Source organism: Manis pentadactyla, chromosome 2, assembly GCF_030020395.1.
Source record: "Manis pentadactyla isolate mManPen7 chromosome 2, mManPen7.hap1, whole genome shotgun sequence".
In the NCBI taxonomy this organism is placed as follows: domain Eukaryota; kingdom Metazoa; phylum Chordata; class Mammalia; order Pholidota; family Manidae; genus Manis; species Manis pentadactyla.
In genome coordinates this window covers 214455095-214474816 of record NC_080020.1, presented here as the reverse complement: position 1 = coordinate 214474816, position 19722 = coordinate 214455095, and the positions used below count along the sequence as shown (strand labels likewise).

The following is a 19722-nucleotide window of genomic DNA, read 5'->3' as shown; positions in this document are numbered from 1 at the left end:
TACCCCATCCCCTCTACCACCCCAGACTTAATAGAGGTTTGAGTAAATTATTTTGCTGGCTGAACAAATTATACTTATTAATTATTCATTTATAAGTTTTTTATAATCAAATATTTATATAACTGCAAATAGGTGCTTCTGATCAATATCAGATAATAACTAGCATTGTTATACTGAGTTAGTATCCAATCGCACAAAAGCAAAGAAATTCAACATTTTAGCTATCCTGTTTATACTGAGTGGGTTTTTTAAAGTAGCTGACTACATAGGGAATTCAAGGTTTTATAGGTGATGGCATAACCACGGGGTTTTGAAGGATGAGCAAGAGTTTGCAAGCAGCGAGAAAAAGGATGCTGTAGGCAGAAGGAAGCAGATACTCCTGGTGCTACGCTCAACACCTCCCTCCCTGGGCTGACCAAGTGGATGAGGTTGGGGCTTGAGCTAGGTAGGTGGGCGCTGGGGTTTGAAATGGAGCTAATGAGGGTGGAGATGAGAACCGGAAATTTTATCATTGAATGTTCATCTTTACACATCATTGTCCTTAAGAAACCAAGGCAGGAAATCCCATTGGAGTCCCTTTGGTTCCCAAGGGCAGAAGGGAAAAAGACAGCAAAGAACAAGCCAAAATTCTACCCCAGAGCTGGCTTGAAACCTGTCTCCCACTCTGGCTGCCCCACCCCTTAGCTCCAAGAGCAAGCCATTTTTCTGTGATTTTTTGGCTCATCTCATAAATGTTCCAGGGTCAGAACAGGCTGTGCCATCACTGAAACAAACTTTTGAACAAATAAACAAGGCAGGCTGTGTGGCTGGGGAAAGCACCAGACCTGGGCCCCCAACCAGGGCTGTGGGTTCCAGCAAGTCTGTCCTGAGTTCAGGCCTCTGCTCTTCCTTTGAAATGAAAGGTGGGAGCATGGGATTTTGGGGGTCCCTTGCAGCTCTGTGATCTAAGCAAGTTGCCCACAGAGGGGAAAATTCCAGACTTGCCAGTTCAGAAGAAGCCTTTTCCATCACATGGTACAGCTAAGGGCTAGAAGAAAGGGGATCTCCCTGTGGCACATCCCCACTCCCTTGCTCACTGAGTGTCCAGTCTGTGCTGGGTGCTGTGCTACCCCGTCTCTCATGCCTCAAGGAGACTACAGGGAGTTGTAAGTGCTCTAGTAGAGAAGAGAATGTCGCAATTCATTGCAGGCACCTAGTTCTTGACCACTTCAGGGGCCTTTGCTCTTGCTGTTCCCACCATCTAGATTGCTAATCTCTCCCTCCTCATTCATTCTCACCTTAAATGTCATTTCCTCGGTAAGACTTTCCCTGACCACCCTGCATGTGGTAGGTTTCCCATCTCTCCTGCTACACTCCATTACCCCCATACACTTTATGGCAGTTTCCAATTATATGTCTGCCTGTTCATTTAGTCATTTATCTTCCATCTTTTTGACCAGAGTGCAAGCTATGTGAGGGCAAGAATCCTGTTTATATTTATCACTTCTGGACCCTTAGCAGCATATACTTGTAGAATATGTGAATAATATATTGGTTGTGCCAGATTTTTTCCATAGACTCTCATTTAGTCCTCTTGATGACCCTGAGAGAGGGGTGCTCTTATTATCTACATTTTGGAGTGAAGAGACAAGTCTAGGGATGTTAAGTATCCTGCGGTTGGTAGGATTGGGTTTGAACCCCACATCAAGTCAGGGCTCTTTCCTCTTTGCCACACTGCAGGGGCAAATGACATGAACATCCCTGGCTTTGACTTTTTTTTCATTTTACTTTTAATTTTGAAATAATTTCAATTTACCAGAAAGTGGCAGGACCAGTACAAAGAACTCCTGTGTACTCTTCACTCAAGTTCACCACATGTTAACATTTTGCTACATGTGTTTTAATATTCTTTTTCTCCTTGCCTGTGTTTTTCCATGTTTATATTTCTTTTCTTTTAAACTATTTTAGAGTAAGCTGCAGACATTATACCTCATTACTCTTAAATATAGCAGTGTGAATTTCTCAAAAACAAGAACATACTTTCATAGAAACCAGAAGCAGGGAATTTACCATTGATATAATACTATTATTTAATGTGCAATTCATATTAAAATTTATCCAATTGTTCTAGTAATGTTCTTTAGAATTATTTTTTTCCTAATTTAGGATCCAATCCAGGATCATACATTCCACTTACCTGTCATATCTCCTTAGTTTTTCATTTAGAACTGTTTTCTTTCTTTTTCATGACTTTGATATGACAAGATTATAAGTCAGTTGTTTTGTAGAGAATGGCCCTCAACTTGTGTTGGTCTGATGCTTCTGAGTTAGGTTCAGGTTAGGCATTTTGGGCAAGAATATCACAGAAGTAATGCTGTGTCCTTCTCAATGCATCCCATCAGGGGCCATGATGACTTTTTCTCAGTGTTGGTGATGTTAATTTCGAACACTTGGTAAAGGAGGTGTCTACCAGCTTTCTCCACTGAAAAGTTACTGTTTTTTCCCTTTGTAATTAATAAGTAACTTAAGGGAGATACTTTAAGCCTATAAATACTCTGCTCTCATCAAACTTTTCCATCCATTGATGAATCAATGATTAATATGATGGTTGCAAAATCGAGATCTTGGTTTTGATTTTAAGGCTGATATCTCTATTTCAGGATGACAGGGAAGACAGAAGGGAGGCAGGAGCAAGAGACAACATCTAATTTGTAAGTAGTTGGTTCCTCAAATGTGGAAAGTGAAAGGTGACTGGTATTGACTTTTAACCCTACTAAGAAAAGGACTGGAGAATCAGACTGGATTTTAAATGATAAAATGTTATTTCCTAATGGAATAATGATTTCCACTTACCTAGCACTTACTAAACCCCAAATGCCACCACAGGAACCATTCTGCAGATACTATTCATACAACTCTATGAGAGAGCATTGTTCTCTCTACTTTATAGATAAGGAAACTAAGACTCAGAAAGGTTAAGGCATTTGCCTAAAGTCACACAGCTAGGAAGTAGAAGGGTCTGGATTCCAACTAAGATCTGCTGGGCTCCAAAGCACTTACTCTTTTCAGTGGGAAGGAATTCTGGGTTGCTATGACAATCTGGGCAGTGCCAGTTTTCAACTAATGCCCAGTTTATGAGTGGTTACCAAAGCAGATGTTAAACCCTGGGTTCTGAGTCCTGCAAAAGACCAGAGAGGCCCCAGTAGAGTTACCTTCTGGCGCCAGTCAGGTGGTCCTTGACAATGCGCAGCCCCCTGACTGGGAGTGGCCTGAGAGGACCTCCCCGCCCTGCTCTGCTTCTGCCCCCTGTAACCCCAGGGGCAGAGCCATCCCCAGACATTGACTCATCAGTTCCTCTCGCCAGGCATTGCTGCATCTCCTGTGCTTAGAAAGGCAGGAAACTGAGCTCCGGTGTTTTAGAAAGTCTTTCAACAATAAGCTTGCTTAAAAGGGGATTTTCCAGTTAGCCCTGGAGAATTTCAGTTAACCAATGCCTTACTGTATTCTCCTTCTCTGAAATGTAGTAATCTGTGTTCAGTGTATATTTATGGTAAATCTCAATTCAATTAAGCAGCATTTCCCCTACCATTTAGGATAGCCATAGAACCACAGAATTGCCAAGCTGAAAAGGCTTTGAGGATCATTTAATAGGATCCTTCCATACAGATGAGGAAAGTGAGGCCCAGAGAAGGGATATAATTACCTAAGGTTACACAGCTCATTGTAAGACGTAATTGTAACTAGAAACTCCCAGTCCAAAGTGCTTTCTGCAACATCAAGAATATTTACAAAGGGGGCAGGGTGATAAAAAGAATATTTAAAAAGCAGGAAATGTTCTGTCCAGGGTTACCTGCAGGCTGAGTTTAGGTTGCAGCCATGTTTTGTTTGGCCTGTGCAGTGCTTTAAAGGTTGAGAAATTTCCCGTAGAAATCCATATGCAGTGTTTCTCTTGAAAGCTGTAGGATCTGGCCATACTGGGCCCAGTGGCAATGAAGGGGGGCCCAGGAGCAGCAAACTCTCAAGATGGGGGACATGGGCTCTAGATGCCATGTCCTGTCACTCCCTGTCGTCACATACTTGGCCTGCCTTACCCATTTTGTGACCTGCTTGCTGGTCCCTGGAGGCATTGGAATTTGGGTTCTCTGCTTTCTGGCGAATGGCACTCTTTGGTTAATTAAAAAGGGCTGAAGTGAGCCAGACAGAAAAATAATAGAGACAATGAGGAGTCGGAATCACTTATTTTAAAAGTCAGGGTGCAGTGCCAGGGGTCTAGGCTGGCCCCAGACAAGCTCAGATTGGTGGCTGAGAAAGAATTCTCACTTAGGTAAAAATATGGAGCTTCCCATTTAGGTAAAAAATGTGGAAAGCTATATAACATAGGAGAGCTATCACTTGGTAAGACAAGATGCTCTGGCAAAGTGAATGGAACAGTCAAGATGTGCTAGAGGAGTTCAGATGACTGAGGAAGTTATAATGGAGGTGGGTCTTGACTCAGTAGTTAACCTATTTTCAAGGATGGAGAGAAGATGGGCAGAAAAACCAGCCAGGAAGCTTCTGCGGCCATCCGAGCTGAGAGCTAGGGTTAGGTGCTTGGAAGTGGAAAAGGCAAGGAAGAGATGGAAGCCAGAGAGAGGTACCAAAGCAGGGATGGACAGGCTTTGGTACCTGCACGGAGGTGGGAGGTGAGGGGGAGAAGAGTCGGGGTTGATGGAGCTTTTGTGCCTGGGTGACCAGCAGAATGCCGTGCTCCAAACAGAAAAGGGAAGCCAGGAGGGAAAGCTGGGGGGAAGATGAAGAATTCATTTCTAGATATGTTGAGTTTGAGGTGACAACAGGTCTTACATTTAGGGTGTCCAATGGGCAGTTGAAGCTGGGACTGGAACTCAAGCGAGGTCAGAGCTGGCTTTGTAGAAGAGATAGCTGAAGCCCCCAGAGTCAGTGAGGCCCCCTCCCCATGGGCAGAGGACGGAGGACCCTGGGTGCAGAGAAGGAGGAGGAGCCAACAACAGAGAAGGAGCAGTCAGAGGGGCAGGAGGAGAGCCAAGCTGGGGTGCGGCTGCAGGAGCTAGGCAGAGGACAGGTTGAGGAGAGCCCTCCGCAGGGTCAGGAAGCGTCTCCCAGAAGTTAGGAGCGAGGAGACTAAGGAAAGGTCCCTGAACCGGGCAGTTAGGCGGGCACCACGCTGAGAACGCACACAGGGGAAGTGGAGGAGACATGGGCACTGGAGAGACATCTCACGGGTGGGAGGAAAACCTAGAATAATAAGCAGAGGGCACCCCAGAGAGCATGAAAGGTACGAGAAAGGCGTGTCTGTAAGTGGTAAGGAAGGTGTCAGTGAAGAGGAAGGGATGGAGAGTCCCCTTTTAGCACCTGTGGGGAAACAGGAGATCCTGAATGAAGATCAGCCAGATTTCTGTGCTAGCTGCTCTGGCTCTGGGAATGGGCTCTTGACTTCTCGCTCATTGTTCTGGAGATATCTCAAATCACTTCCTTGTTTGGGACCCATTTTGTCTATCTGCCTAAAAAAACCCAAACTTATTGGGTGCTGCCTATTCTGAGGGATAATAGATAAGGTCTGAGTGATTCAGAAGTAAGCTGGCCCTTTCCTTGACAGAGAAGCACCTTTGAAAGCAGCCTCCCTTTGTGGTGCCGCCTCACTGAGTCCTGCCAGGAAAGCTGTATTATTCAGGTTCCCATTGTGCAAGTGAGATGGAGGCTCAAGGGGTCACAGTGCCAAATCTCCTAAGTGCTGAATTCCGACCCAAGTCTACCCAAATCCAAGTGTGGTGTCCTTTAACACCAGTCAGGCAGGATGCAGGTAACCAGCTAGACTGGAGGCCCCGGGGCACACCCACCACCCCAGTGAAGCAGTTTACAGTTAAGCTCTGCTAGCCTATTTCTGGGTGAAATCCTTGCACAGACAAGACACGTTTGAAAGCGCACTCATTAAATATAATGAGGCCAGTCACAGGGGAGGGGAGGAAAGGAAGAATGGTCTGAATCTGGCTGTGAGGACACCTGCAAGAGGAGACCCACCTACAGGATACTCAGGACCTTTGAGCTGGGGTCCTTGGACCCCTAGGGTCCCGTGCACAACCCTGACATTATAAGCAGAATTGCAGTGTCTGTGGAGGGTTGGGCATGGTTGCATGTGGACACTATCTGACAGAGGGTGCACAGCTTTCACCAGACTCTCAAAGGCGCCCTCCTCCAAAAAAGGGCTGAAGACCACTGATAGGGAAGCATCTACAGCCTCCTAGAAGGGTACACAATGGTATCACTTACACCAGGTCTCTGTCATTTTTCCTAAATTCTTGCCTGCAAATATATTCTAGCTAGACTTTTCATCCTGCATGGGGTGGGGAGGCTGGGAGATGTCCCTCCTCCTAAAGCCACCTGCTGGCCCGCTGTGGCTGAGTGAATCCCTGGAGCTGCCGGGAAGGGTCGAGTGCCGCTTCCAGGGGCGGGAGAGGGAAGCTGCGGGAGCCGGAGCGGATGTCACCGCTTACCTCAGAGCCCGAATTAGAAGGCTGAAAAAATCACAGCAGGAAATAATGTGGTGCCTAAAATAGAAGCATAAACTGGGAAAGAGGCCGGGGAGTAGGTGGCATTTGAGGCTCCTGCTGAGTCCTCCCCAGCGGCTGCCTGTCGAGAGCGCATCGGAGGCGTGTGGCTGCAACCCGGCTAGAAAAGGCCAGAGGCCAGAAAGGCCAGCGCTGCATTTCTGTGGAGGAAGGGTGTTGCCCAGTAAACAGCCACATTCGGAGGGGAAGGAGGGGCTGCCGTTCTGGCCGGGGGCCTGCCGGTCTCCTTTGCCCTGCCCCCTCTCTGCCCACTCACACAACAGCCTCCCTTCCCTTCCCCCAACGGCCTTCCGGCTCCTGCCTCTCCCACTTTGGTCTCCCGCCTTCCCCACTGCTTCTGGCCTCCCGCTAGGCCCCTACCTTGTCTATAACTCTTACTTCTTTCTTCCTCCCCTACCCCTCCGTTTTTCCCACACCAGCCCTCCCCCCATTTCTGCCCCGCCCCCAGGCTCTGCCCCATCCCCTCCAGGCCTCTGGATTGCAAACACCTTGGCCTTCAGTCAGGAAGCTGCCTGGAGGCCCTGGTGCCTTCAAAGGCACTCCAGTCAGGGGTCATTCTAGGAGCGGCAGCCCTCAAGGTCAGCCTCCCTCTGCGGACTGCATGACCCCTCCACGGCCCCCAGCAACCCACTGCAGTCAGACTGCCAGTGTCTGGTGCCTGAGGGAAGCCCAGCAGGGCAGGGATTCCCTCCCCTGAGCCCTGCCTCCAGAGGGGCTGAGAAGAAGCAAAAGCTCTGCTTGCACACCTGGGCTGCCCTTCTTCCATGGCCATGTCCACTAGGAGGGCCCTCAAGATGTTCCCCCTGGCTGTGAGGTTTGCCACCCTACACACGGTAGTAACTGGCCAGCATTGACAGAGCATTTTTATGTACATCTTAACTCACTTAATCCTCACAACAAACCCCAGAGTAGGTGTTTTAGTTATCTCCATTTCACAGATAAAGAAATTGAGACACAAAAAGATGAGTTAACTTGGCCATGTTCACAGAATTAGTCACATGCCCTTGCTTCTCAGCTTGGTGTCCCACTGCTCAGCTTTCCTTTCTAAACATGATTTTTGTTTGATTTTGTTTTTTTTATGAAAATGAGCAAAAGATACTTGAGATCCTAAGCATTATGGATGCTTGGAGCTTTCAGATTTAAAAAAAACAGATATTCTTAGTTTTGCATCTCTGGGTGTCTCCCCCACCCCAGCTGTTGCTCTCCTGAAAACAAGTGCTCTCATTTTTGTGGGTGGCAAATGCTGTGCATCTCCCTCACCATCTGGAATGGAATGGGCGATTATTCGTGCTCAAGTGCGCTGCCCACACACACTGCACCGCTGGTTCCGTCCTGCATCCTGCCTTTATGTGGCTCTGTGGTTAATGGCTTACAATTTGCCAAACAGCATTCTCAAGAAAGGTACGTGGTTAATGCAGCTTCACACAGGCTCTGTTCCCTGGAAGCTGGGAGTTATTGGAATAAGGGGTAAGAAATAGTGGCTAAGGTTTTGTGTAGGGAGCTAAAAGAAGTGTCAGAATGAAGTAACAATATAGTTAACATTTATTAATACTTACTAAATGCAAGGCTTTGTGTTAAGCATTTTATTGGATGATTTCATTGAAGTGACATAAGAACCCTATGTTCTTAATATCATCACCATTTGATAGAAACCTTGAGGTGGTGTTTTAGGGCTGGGGATCTGATGTACTGAGCCAGCACTTCAACTGTAGAGGAAAAGGGGGTGCTGGTTTCTGCAAGTTCTTTTTCTCTGATATGGAAATATCTTTGTCATCTATTATAAATGCAATACATGCTCACTGGGAATAATTAAAGCAACACAGAAGTATAAAGTGAAATATAGAAGACCTTACCTCTAAGGCCCCTCTACATAGACATACATGCATTTCAAGATAAAAGATCACACTCTTCAGTGGACATTTTGGCATGTGGGAGTACACAGTTGATGATTATTTCCAAAATTCTAGCAGGCGAATTGGTGGGTCAGAAGGTATAAACACATTCTGGTCACTCACTGAAATGGACAAGTTACTATTTTATTTTAAGTCATGGTATATAATAAAGGGTAAAGATGCAATGAAAATAGGCCCTTGTATTGCTGGTGACAGTTTAATTAGTACAAGCTTAGATAAAGCAATTTGTTAACATACATCAAAAGACTTAAAAATGTTCACACTTTTTACTTTAGAACAATTCCACTTACAGAGTTAGAGTCTGTCTGACCCATGGAAGTAAATTTAAAAAAAGTAATATTTAGTGTTATGATAACCAAATTTGGGCATAACTTAAATGTCCTTCATTAAAGGAATGGTTAAATAAGTCATGAAAAAAGTATGATCATCTCTTTTCTGGAATACTATGTAATTATTAAAAATGGTGGTTATAAAGACTAGTAGCATAGTGGAAATGCGTAGAACATAAAGTTGAATGAAAAAAATAACATACAAAGTTATATGCACATATGATTACAATTGTGTAAAGAGAAACTTTATAAAGAAATGGTAGAAAAATGATATCAATGGTTATATTAGAGTGTTAGGATTTATGTGGTTTTTCTTTTTTATTCTCTCTGCATTGAGATTTATATTTGTAGTAAAAATTATATTTGTTTAAAGACTGGAAAATAGATGGGAATTATCAAAGGACTCTGCTTCCTTTCTCCTGTCTGGATTTGAGTTTCTACTTCCATAAAAGAAGTGGTTAGACTAGACTAGTAGATGTCTTCTAAGTCATCCCAGTTCTGGTATTTTATATTCTCTGATACAAACAGATGGTTCTTTATGTTACATATTCAAAGCCAAAAACCAGTCTTCATGCTGGAAATGGGCGGATCAGACTAGAAACTGTATTGTAACCATTAGCTCAGGCTATGCTCACATGTGTCAAAGTTTCCATATTAATTCTGAGAAGAAAAGAGAATGTTGTGTGAATCTGTGTAGATGCACCTTTAGGCTAAGTGTTCCTGCTGGCAGGTAGAGGGCCCCAACTTGGAGTCCTCAGACTGGGTGGGCAGTGACTTCCTGCCCATCCCAACATTGAAGGGCTGTGTCTAGACTGCTCCCTTAGTCCCCCTCCTACCAGCTGGGTTGCTGGTGGTGTGTGCCGCTCTCCCACAGCCAGTCCTCTGCAGTGCTGGGCTTGGATGGAAACTGTTTCTTTCTCCTGCTGGGTGGAGAGCTTGAAGACAAAGACTGGTTTTTATCCCTGATATCTGAGCTATGAATGAGTGAGTGAGTGAGAGAGTGAAGAAAGCCCATTACATGGGAGGATTTCAGTGAACCTGGGAAAATGAGTGAGGCTAGCAGTCAAGGGAAGCCTGTTGTGAGTTCATTGAGGTGGAGGAGTGTGTGTGTGGCGGGCGAGGGGGGCAAGGCTGGAAGAATGCCTCTCTGCTGGCACAGCCTTCATCAGAGCCCTGAAAAGGGCTGACTGGGCTCTGACTCAGCTCCGTGACTCACTCTCTGTATTTCTGTCTCTGTGCTCTGGGCACAGCCTCTGTACCATTTCAGCTCAGCTTGGAGTGCAGGAGGGTGAGGGTGAGATTTAGGTTGGCTGCTCCAGATGACTCACTCTGCTGAGCTCGAAGGAAAGGGCCGAAGCCCCACTACCCCGCCCATCACTGCCCCTGCCTCCCCAGGGTTCCCATGCAGCCCAGACCTCATTCTTAGTTTATGGCTGCTCCTCTAAAGGTCCCCACTCAGGTGCCACCCCGCCACCCACATCTCCCTCCTTCAACTGCTGTAATTGCCCTGGTCCGTTCAGTTGGTTGTCGCTGGTGCTTCTTGTGGGCATCTGAAGTCAGCCAGTAAGGAGGCTCAGAAAGCTTTCCTGGACTGCCCAGCTGCCATTCTATTCTTTATTTACCTCTAACAAAACTTCCCAGTTTACAACATAGTTTTATACCTCTTTTCCCACCTCATTCTCTCTGAGAGCCCAGGAAGCCCAGCAAGGTCGTGAACATCACTATTCTACAGGGAAGGACGCAGAGGGTCAGAGAAGTGAAGGAAGTAGTAAAGGGATTTAGGAAGGGCACTGAGAGCCGGGTGGGAAGGGCGGAGCTGTCAGGGCAGCTGCAAGGCGGTTGGTTGGGCAGTGGGCTGGGAGGAGGGGCAGTGCTGGCCACTTCGGGACACAAATACATAAGAGCTGAGCAAAGGCAAGTGTGACCCTTGCAAAACACCCTCAGAGGAGGAGGACATGCTAAGGCACCTGCCCACCCATGACCTCCACTGATGCGCACAAGGCCCTGTGAAGGAGACGGTTACTCTCATCTCACAGAGGTTCAAGGGTGAAATGACCTGAGGGGCCCCCTGGTTCTCCTGTTTGTTGTGGTCGCTTTCCTCCTTCCACCCAGTGCTGGGCTGTACAGATCACCACCCAGCAACTGCAGGCACAGCCTTGGCAGGCGGCAGGGAGTAGCTTCTCAGAAGAGTTCCTGGAACCTCCAATGGGCGGGGTCTGCAGGCTCTGGGAAGGCGTTGGACCCCCTAAACCCCTCTAGCCCTGGGGATTTCAGAGGGGAGGTGATTCCAGATAAAATACATGACAGACACCCAGTTAAATTTGAATTTCAGATGAATAACAAATAAAGCATAAGTATATCCCAAACATAATCATGGGACATATTTATATTTTAAAACTATTTGATTCTTATCTGAAATTCAAGTGTAACTGGGTATCTGTCATATATTTTTATTTGCTAAATTTGGCAATCCATGGGTATGCCTCACTGCCGCTGCACACCAGGCCTTGGAGATTTTCCTTTGTCTGAGACCATGTTGAGACTAGCCTCTACATCGCTCAGCCTGCCGTGGGACCTCACCTGGGACTCTGTCTTGGGGAGGGGAGACCAGCTTTGTCCCTGATGGTCTTCCAGGCTTCTGGGTCAGCCCAACAGGCATCTAACACAAGCTACTTGGCCTTCCATGTGCCAAAGTCTCCCCTCCTGATCAGACCACCTGCTGCCTGTGATTGTGAGATCTAACAAATGAGGGGACCAGGGCTCACCTCCTCTGGCCAGAAGCATCTGCTAGGGTGTTGCATCCAAGCCCTGTCAGTAGTCCAGCAGCCCACAGACCTCAGCCAGCCATTAGCTTTCACTGAGGGGCCTGGAGCCAGGAGACTGGAGGCAAAGGGAAGTGTCTAGGGTCTCGGCCTTGGGTCTAGGGAATGAAAGTAGTTGGTGGGCCAGAGGGTGTGTGTGTGTGTGTTCAGAGACCTACTAACTGAGATCAGCAGTGCCATACCTGGCCTGGCTTGCAGAGTTCTTGGTGTTTTCACATGCCTGACCTCATTTGACCCTCACCATGTCGTTGTCAGAAGAGCAGGGAGGGTATTTGCAGCTGCTCCCTCCTTCGTAGGTGAACAGACTGGGCTGGGAGAGGTTAATCTTTGCACAGAGTCACATATCCTGACACATATGACAGCGAGACTTCACCCTTGCATAAAGCAAAGTGACCAAGGGTGGATGGTTTGATGCCTAGGATGACGTTACCCCATTCCCACAGTACGGGGTGGACCTGAGGCCTTGATTTGAGAACCAGGTGGACAAGTCCACAACCGTACCCTGGCCATGGGCAAAAAAGATGGACCAGCAGCTCTCACTGGTGAGCTTAGAGCACTCTCCCAGGATGCATCTTATCTCTGCCCCTTCCCAGACACAGAGTGGAAAGTGGAAACCTTGAGAGGACCTCCCAGGGAAGCAGGACAGGGTACCGAGGCTGAGAGTGAGGATCTAGGTCAGTCACAGCAGAGTCTTGGTGAACATTGAACCAGACTTTGAAGGAGGATGACACAGCAGTGTGTATGGCTGAAATTGCGTATATGAAAAGCTGTATGTATTTATTCCACAGATATTTTCTGAGCATCTGCTACATGCCAGACACCATTCTAGATAGTGGGACTACTGCAGGATAGACCAACAAGCTTGCACAGATGCTTCACAGATTGTCCTCTCTTGTTTGCTGTTGACTATTTTGACCCCAACAAATGTAATGTAAAACTCAGCCCCTTTACCAGCTTCCAGAAAAAAATCCTTTTCTAAATGGGGTAGGAGGTGGGAGGATGGGGCTAATTTTACTGACAATTTCCTGGGACATGATGAGAAGCCATTCGCTTCTCCCACAGCCTCTCTGTGAGCCCTTCTCCCAAGTTTGCCATTGGCCCTGCAGCTGTCCTGGGGGCACACCTCCCTCCCTCCACCTCCTGTCCCTATGCTCCCAGCCTGGCCAGCCTTTTTCCAGCCATTTTCTCACAGTCCTCCAATCTAGGGAGGGAAGTCGTTTGTCTCATTCCTCTCTCCCTGTTTGGCCTTTAAGGACACAGTCTCTTTGTGCAGGGCCCCTGCTTTCTGACATAAGGATGTTTTCTCTATTCCATTTCTATTTCTCAGAATTAATCCAAAGTGCAATGAGCTCATATCTGAAAAGACTTTCCCTCAGATCTCTAGCATCACAGGTCATGTCAACCAGAGGAATGCTTGACAACATCTTGCTTCAGTGTTAGATCAGCCCAGGGAAGGTGGGGCCCTAGTGTTCAACAAACTCAGAAGATGATGTTCCTATAGAGTAAAGGTCGAGCTTTTTTCCTTTTATTTTTAGATTGGACATAAGTTAGCACCTTGTTCTCATTCTTTTGTTAATAAAACAAAACAATGAACACAAGTACCATCAAAAGAACACTGACAGCCTGTGTTTATGTGTTTATGTTGCGTCTGTTTCTTAAGAAGCTGCAACTGCAATGTAGATTCTTCACGAAGTTTTCACTCTGCGTTACGGGCTATAATAATTAAAACAAAAAGGGAGGGCAGATTCTTCTGCTGTGCCTTTCTAACTTAACTCAGTATGTTATTACAAACACAATTTAAAGGGTTTTTTTCCCCTCCTTTTTCTTCCTCCTCCATTCTTTATATGTTAGGTATCATATTCTGTACTCTTTGTGTATCCCTTGACTGACTTTGCAGGTAGTTGATTTAATTTTGCTTTTGATTAGTAATTAATTGGTCTACTTCCTTTACTGTGGTTTTATTTTTTCTGGTGACAGATATTTAGCCTTAGGAACACTTCCATCTATAGTAGCCCTCCAAATTACACTGTAGAGACAGTTTGTGGGAGGTAAACTCTCTCAGCTTTTCCTTATCTGGAAATCGTTTAATCCCTCCTTCAAATTTAAACGATAATCTTGCCGGATAGAGTATGCTTGGTTCAAGGCCCTTATGTTTCATCGCATTAAATATATCATGCCACTCCCTTCTGATCTGTAAGGTTTCTGTTGAGAAGTCTGATGATAGCCTGATGGGTTTTCCTTTGAATGTGATCTTTTTTCTCTCTCTGGCTGCTTCTAATAGTCTGTCCTTATCCTTATCTTTGCCATTTTAATTATTCTATGTCTTGGTATTGTCTTCCTTGGGTCCCTTGTGTTGGGAGATCTGTGTACGTACATGGCCTGAGAGATTATCTCCTTCCCCAGACTGGGGAAGTTTTCAGCAATTACCTCCTCAAAGACACTTTCTATCCCCTTTCTCTTCTTCTTCTGGTACCCCTATAATGTGAATATTGTTCCATTTGGATTGGTCACACAGTTCTCTTAATATTATTTCATTCCTAGAGATCCTTTTTTCTCTCTGTGCCTCAGCTTCTTTGTATTCTGGTTCTCTAATTTCTATTTCATTTACCTTCTCCTCTACATCATCTAATCTGCTTTTAAATCCCTCCATTGTATGTTTCATTTTGGATACTGTAGTTTTCAAAGTCTCTATCTCTTTCTTGAATTCCTCTCTGAGGTCTTGAATATTTTTCTGTAGCCCATGAGCATGTTTATGATTTTTATTTTGTAATCTTTTTCAGGAAGATTGATGAGTTCAGTTTTGCTTGGCTCTCTTTCAGGTGTTTGTGGGATTTTGGTTTGTACCAGGTTCTTTTGATGTTTCATGTTTGTAAAAATAACTTGGTATAGGTGGTGCCCTCTAGTGCCCAGAAGCTCTACTCTCGGAAGCTGCTCAGCCCCTGGAGTGATGGCGAGGGTTGCAGGTGAGTGGTGCTGGTGCCTGCTGGGAGGAAAGAATTCTTTCTTGCTTCCCAGCTACAGTGCCTGCCTCCAGTGCCAGGGTCAGTGGGCCCAGTATGCAGGGAGGAGCCTCTATGCTATGCATTTGTAGCTGCCATAGGTGGGGCCACCCTCTGGCTGGCCTGGCACAATGGCGGGGGCAGCCAGTTTGTGAGCTGGTGCCAGCCCAGAGGAAGGAATGGCAGGCTGCATATTGCAGTGGAGGGCCTAGGACCTGCATTGCCAGCTAGGGGGATGGAGCACTTGAAGCTCGTGAAAGTTCCCAACCTGCTGGACTGAGTGCACAGGGACAATTTTGTCCACCTGTCCTTTCTCCTGTGCAGCAAGCTCTGTGCAGTCCTTGCCCCTTTAGCAGCCCTCTTGCTGTTGGGAAGTCTCTCAGAGTGCCCGTCTTTCTTTTGTCCCAGAACAGCCAGTTGTGGGTACCCGTTCTCTGGATGCAGCTGGAATCTCAGTCTCTCCAAGTATTCCTCCTGTCATAGCTTTCCAACCCCATTAATCTCCAGAGCACCATGTAACTTAGGTTTGTGCTCCCAGAGCAGATCTCCAGGGCTGGGTTTTCAGCAGTCCTAGGCCTCCACCCCCTCCCTGCTCTGTTTCTCTTCCTTCCATCAGTGAGCTGGGGTGGGGGAAGGGCTTGGGTTCCACCGGATCATGGCTTTGGCACTTTACCCTTTTCCATGAGGTCTGCTCTTCTCCCCAGGTGTAGGCAGTCTGCCACAGCTTCTTTCCTGTTGTTCTTTTGGGATTAGTTGTATTTGCTATATTTTCATATTATGTGTGGTTTTGGGAGGAGGTTTCTGTCTAACCTCTCATGCCACCGTCTTTGCTGTGTCTTTTCATTGTTTCTTTCTCTTGCTTTTCTCTCTCCCTTAAAACAGAGATGTTCTGTCTGTTAACAGTGACCTTGGCCACCTCTGACACAGCCAAAGTGAGAAACCGCATTCTGAAAGTGTCTGCGTTGGCTCTGTGAAGACTCTCAGGGAGCAATCAGGCAAATGCCCCACCCTCCGCTGTTCCCAGGGGCTTTACTCACTGCCCTGCCCTTCCTTCCTCCAAAAGGGCCTCCTGAGTGATCTGGACCCCTGAAGATGGTGCCTCGGGCAAGAGACGTGTGAATGGGGAGAGCAATAAAAAGAGGAAAGAAGAAAAGAGAAAAAAAACAATGAGAGAGACTAGAGAATCAGTTCCCTGTGAACTCTGAGACAAGGATGGCAGACAAACTTATACATTTCCATGAGGAGTTCAACTTTTGGCAGAAAGTAGCAAAAACACAACTTGAATTAGCTTGAACCTCAAAGGGGATGGTGTTGGCTCCCATAAACTGACTGTGGGGAGGGACAGCAGAGAGGGAATAGCTGGGTTCAGGGAGTAGACACCCTCGGGACCCACCCTCCCCTCTTGGGTGTTGGTTCATCCCCAGCTCTTGGGGCTCTGCCACAGAGAAGAGAGCACCTTCCACCAGGCTCAGTTAGAGGGCTTTGGCAAACAGCAACATACCATGTTTCAGTCATGAGATTTCAAAAATGTTAAACTTTGATGATCTTAACTATTGGTGAAGGAATGGGTGGGAAAATGTGGACCTTAACGCTCTGGGGCGTGACTGAGGGTTGGGGTTGTAAATTGTCCCAACCACTTTGGAAGGAAATTTGGCACTGTCTGCTATGATTTTAAATGTGGATACTATTGGTCTGATTATGCTCTTCTCAAAAATACAAATCAGTAATTCACACACGTGCATGAGGAAATATAGGCAAGGATGTTATTTGAAGCGTTGTTTGTAGATCGAAATTAGAAATAACTTCAGTGTCCATCTTTAAACCATGGTATATACTCTGAAAATGTGGAAACTTAAAAAGAATGAAATATGTACTGACATAAACCCCTAAGAGAACTTGATAAAATATTAAGTTGGGCTGGGGCAGTGTCTTCAGCCCAGTCACTCACCTCTTATAATTAAGTGGTGCTTCCCTTCCAGGCTACTCAGAGTTGGCAAACGTTCCCTTAGCCTGTGTGATTGCCTTGCAGATCTGTTGTGGAAGATGGGGCCACAATGGAGAGAAGGTGGCAAAAAGGGCCAGATCACCTAGGGTGGGACCCTTGGGGAGTCATCTAAGTCTTCTGAGTCCCTTCCTTATCTGCAAAGTGAAAATGATTTCTTAAAGAATCTGTCCCTCTCCCAGTGGTGAACAGTTCCTCCACTACGCACTGTGTTATAACTGTAGCGATATCAGCTGAAACCCTGAGAGGGCTCATTTTTCTGAGGGAGCCCATCATGGAAAAAGAAGTGCAGAGTCCCAAGGACTGAACATTGTGGGGTACCCCTGGCAGGGAAGGAAGGGCTTATAAGGGGCGCAGTGAAGGGAGAAGGGGTGGTCTCAGGGGAAGAACAACCAGGAGCTTGAGGACAGGGAAGCCAATGATGCAGAAGGTTGAGGAAGGAAGGATGGGCAGTCTTGCCTGGTACTGTTGGAAGGAGGCCTCTGGAACTCTGGAAGGAGAATGGTTCCAGAAAACAGCCTGCAGAGGGGAAGGGGGGAAAGGCTCCCAGAGGGAAGGCATCTCCCCCGTCCTTGACTGTTCCAGCCGTATCTAGCCCTTGGGGTGAGCTGTGGGAAGACGGAGCAGTCATTTGCCTCTTTCCTGTCCCTCCCAGGTGCTGGCCTCTGCCTGTGGGAGGAGCTGGTCTGCTCCAGGTCTCCAGGTGTGGAAGGCTCGGTCCCAAGCTGCAGCGGACCCCAGCCCTTGTCATCCCCTCTGTAAGTGAACTGGACCCTGCTGGGTCCTGTACCCACTCCACGTCCCTACTCCCAGTGGGCTGAGGTCCTGCTGGATGGGCCTGTCCAGCTGGAACCTTTTTTCCCAGGCCTGGCTTCCCTGGGCTGGCGGTAGCATGAGCTTCCTTTGGCCAGGTCTGGACTGTGTCATCTGCTCCAGGGCCTCTGTGTCTTGGACGAAGTGATTATCCTCACGGGTCTGCCCCGGTGTGCAGACATCCCAGTCCTGTGCCTCTTCTACTGCTGATTTCCCAGAATGCCTCTCACCTGAGCACATTTCCTGAATGGAGAAATAGGATGGTCTTAAGACAGAGCAAACATTAAGTATTAGAATATTGCATAAACATATACTATATAAATAGTACAACATATACATATTTCCATATGTATTATAGTTTGGGGTTGAAACCTTACTGTGGAAATACAAGTTTGTATTGCTCTCTCTTTTTTCATGTAATTTCAAATCATAAGCATTTTTCCAGGTCATAAAAAGCCTGTGAAGACATTTTCACCAAGGCCAGGAAAGACCAGTGTAGAAAACAGTGTACATGTGTAAGCAAAAAAGAAGGTGTGAGTGGAGAGGGAGTTCAAAGGAGCGATGGGTGGCAGAGTTTAGCCAGTCCCACAGGGAGGGTGCAGGGACCGTTAGGGCTGGAGGTGTCCTGAATGAGGGGACCGACTGCCCCCTTCTTTCACTCTCACTCCTGCACCAGCTCCGTTGACCCCCAGGGACTTGACAGTGAGTTCATTCTTCAGGTTTGGTGGATTTTCTGGTTGGAGAAACCGAAGAATTTTCATTGTTTCACCCAAACTGATTTAGTTGCTGAACCTTGAGCTGAGTGGGGCTTGGCTGAGTCTCCCATAAGGAACCGAGGGGAGCTAGAGATGTGTGTGCTCAGCCACACGGCCCACGAACTGGGCAGTTTTTCAAACATCTTTCCTTCGCTCCACAGTGGCCCGTCCCAGTCTCAGCCCTGTCATCACTGGCCACCTTGATGCTCGCAGCTGAGATTCTGCACTGACAACCACCACACGCCCCCATCCTTGCTTGGTCATTACCCAGCATTTGACGAGTGTCATTTGTTAATTCAACAAATATTTATTGAGCATCTACAGTATGCCAGATACTATGCTATGCTGGTGTTATAAAACACATCCTTGTCTTTGAGACACTCCTTTCTATCCAGCAACCAGTTCCAGGGACCACAGAAATCACCAGAACTTTCATCTGCGTAATAGACCCCTGTGAACTGATGACTTTGTACACCTCCCCAGACACACATGCACAGAAATTTGCATACAGTTGAGAGCAGCACCAGTCTCCTGAAGGCCATTTATTATTTAAGGGTTTATATTTCTCAAGTCATAAAAGCTTGATCCAATTTAACCCTCTCATTTTGTAGATCAGGAAACTCAGACCTAGAGAGAGAAATGACTTGTCTGAGGTTGCACAGCCCGTTAGGGGCTGAGCCAGCCCTTGCTGCGAGCTCCCCAGATATGTTCTACCAGGCCTCCTCTCCCTTCCCTGTTGTCTGGGGGAAACTGGCTGGAGAGGGGACCTGGGCCAGTTCCCATTTCTGCTGCCAAGCCTGAGGCTGCCCAGCCTACAGCCCTCCCTTCCCCACTACCTATCTGGCTCCTCGGGGAGGCAGACCAGGAACAGGGGCAACCTGGACAGTACTCTGACCCTACCACCCCAACTGGTTCCCCCCAGACATGCAGGGAAATTTTCTGGAGGGAATAGTACATGTTTTCCTGCAAACTCATTTGTCTCACAAGATGATTTGCATACTGGTGGGGACACAGATATCATTCCCTGCCCATTTCCTCCCTAGAGAACAGTGTTCCCATCACAGCTTTCCTCTCAAAGGACCTGCCCCAGCTCCAGCACCAGGGAACAACTTCCTGACCTCCCGCCACTGTCAGGGTTTGGCTGAAAGGGGCTTCCGGCCCTATCTCTGGCAAACAGGCTGCTCCTGTGATGCCCAGGGCCTCTATCTGCCTTGCTCTTTATCATACTAAATTGGAGTTAAATTATGAAGATCCAGCTGCCTATTGAGGTGATATTAGGTGAAAAAGAACCACAAATACTAGTGCTTACTATGTGGAGACATTGCTCTAGATTCATGTAATCCTTACAACAACTTATGAGTTTGGCTCTATTTTTTGTTCCCATTGTCTACACGAGAAGTCAAGGTTCAGAGAGATGAAGTAACTTGCTCAAGGTCACACAGCTGGTAAGCTGCAAAGTCAGGATTTGAACTCAGCCAATCTGCTTCCTAAATTGGGACTCTGAATACTGTGTTATAAGAGGAAGA

At 46.9% G+C, this 19722-nt stretch overlaps 1 protein-coding gene across 3 annotated transcripts in view; it reads left to right on the top strand.

Moving 5' to 3' along the window:
* Positions 1 to 19722, top strand: part of SLC4A1AP (solute carrier family 4 member 1 adaptor protein) — a 90440-nt gene that overhangs the window by 38253 nt on the left and 32465 nt on the right. For all 3 annotated transcript variants that reach the window (XM_036903560.2, XM_057497317.1, XM_057497318.1), the window contains exon 15: positions 2640 to 2690. The gene's annotated coding sequence lies outside the window, so the exon portion shown is untranslated. The remainder of the gene's footprint in view (positions 1 to 2639; positions 2691 to 19722) is intronic.